Consider the following 2552-nt stretch of genomic DNA (forward strand, 5'->3'; position numbering starts at 1 on the left):
CTAAAATATTTAATTAAAAATCGAGATAATTGATGTATTATTTTTTGACATGTCATCAAAGATGAAGAAGAATATGGAAGCCTTAGCATTTACGGGGCTGACGACCGTCATAGGCTGGTTTAAGTGATCACTTTACACACGTGTAACATTCACCAATTTTACCCATTATTGACAACCTCACTACTCAAATTCTTGGAAGTTCTGTATATATGAACCAATTTAGAAACCTTGTTCTTGAATCACTAGAACTTCACTAGAGACATCTATTGGTGAGATGTAAAGAAACTTTTTATCAAGCAGAAACTCTTATATTAGTATGCGAGGTCCGAATCCTGCATTATAATCACACACATGAGAAACGCCAGAAAATACCATTTTCATTTTTGTTATTTAAGCTTGTAATTTGACCAGACAATTTATTTACAACATTTTAAGTGAGTCCAAATACTTGTTTACAAAATTTGGATTATCTCCAATTACAGGAGTTATTTTCATATTATTTTTTTACATCTCATCAAAGATGAAGAAGAATATGGAAGTCTGGGCATTTACGGGGCTGACGACAATTAATTGATTAATTAATTCGTCAGCCCCGTAAATGCCCAGACTTCCATATTCTTCTTCATCTTTGATGAGATGTCAAAAAATAATATGAAAATAACTCCTGTAATTGGAGATAATCCATATTTTATGAACAAGTATTTGGACACACTCAAAATGTTGTATATAATTGATGTAGTTCAGAATATTATTTATAATACTGTATGTATATTTCATGACTCTCAAACTAATGGAAATTTGGTCGGAGAGATATTTGATCACATAAAACTATCTTTAACTTAAGGAATAAATACGAGAATAGTGAATTTACAAAAAAACATATAAAATAGCTTACTTGAAATGTTTCTGATTAAGGATTAAATTACCGACAAATAAAATTGAAATATAAATACAAATGGATCAAAACGCTTTTTATTAAGAATTTTTGACAATTAATCGAGGAGGGTTCCGCAATTCGGTCTCCTTGTTGGCGGTGGGAGAAAACGATCCTGGAAGTATCAATATGCACAATCGGAATGGCAATATCGCGGCTAGTTGTACCCGTATGCGCCGATTGCATCTTCGCAAAATTAATAACATTAGAAGTCTTTAATGCAACTTATTGACTTCCGTTTTACACACAGTTTGATTCTGCTAATTGCGAGTACAGTATTTAAGAAGGTGAAAATTAAGTTTTGATAATACTTTAAAAAAATAAAGAAATATCAAAACAAAATATTCTTGACATTAATTATTAACTTTTTATGCTTGTATTTGATAATATTTTTTATGTTATAATACATTTAAACATTTATAATATATTTTAATTTTAACCGTAGATAAAGTATTTATCTTATTGCCTAACTGTTAATAAATAAATATTTAATTCAATTAATATTAATCATTCAGGTCTTTATAATAACTGAATGATGGAATGATGAATAAGACCTGAATGATGGAAGTTTAACTTCTGAAACATGTAGTCTATAATAAAACTCAAGTGGTAAAAAACGAAGTGTTTTCTTCAATCATTGTAACATGTCTTTCCACAAAGTTAATGCCGAAACAATAAATAAAACTTTAAAAACGTAGAAAATGTAAATTGTAAGGTGATCTTTAGGTAAAATGTTAGAATAGACTATTATAATACCTATTTTCTCAAACAATTTCATGAAATCTTTTAATCTTTTAAAAATATTTTGTGTATTAAAAAAAAAACACTTTTGTGTCAAATTAACATATAGCACGAAGAGGATAAAAACGTGTTTATTTTTTTAACATAAGCACCCTTGAAAATTATATGATTTACAAAAAACGAAGCAAATCTTGAAGTTTTTGCCGCGCCCGAGTTTATTTTGCTAACGGGATGCTTCCGGTCTTGTCTTGTTAAAAAATCATTACCACTTTTTGCGCGCCACAAGTAGTCACGAGGTCTTTAAAAAACACTTATCTTGAGGTAAAATGTCACCACCTGATCGGAATAGGACACATTTAAATGGCGGATGATGTAAATTGATCCGAAAACAAACACATTTTAGCAAAATGTCTCACTCATGACGGGTATAGTGATTAGCAATGATTTCGTCATTAGGTTAGGGTTGTCAAATTATATTTTAATTCAAAACGTTATTTTTATTGTTTTTCACACAATTTTTATTATGATTCACCAATAACTCATACTGAAATTTTCCATACCGGGAATATTCAAAGATAGAAGCTGAAAAATCTACTCTAAAAGAAAAAAAATGTTTAAAATAACAATAACGATTACTTACATAAGAAAGCTATAAAAAAATAGTAAACATTTAAATTACATTAACATTTCTTTAAGCTGGGAATTTCTGGATTCAATTCCACCAATAAATATGTCAATAAATTAATAATGTATGGACCATTATGACATATTTACACTAATTTATTTTAATATCTACAGCAGATAAAGCTGTTTACAGTTAATACATTAAAAACAAATAAAAAACTAAAGAAAAAATCAACACATAAAACAACGCCTA

Source organism: Brachycentrus maculatus, unplaced genomic scaffold, assembly GCF_059751285.1.
Source record: "Brachycentrus maculatus isolate JH-2025_06_01 unplaced genomic scaffold, ASM5975128v1 h1tg000405l, whole genome shotgun sequence".
In the NCBI taxonomy this organism is placed as follows: Eukaryota; Metazoa; Arthropoda; class Insecta; order Trichoptera; family Brachycentridae; genus Brachycentrus; species Brachycentrus maculatus.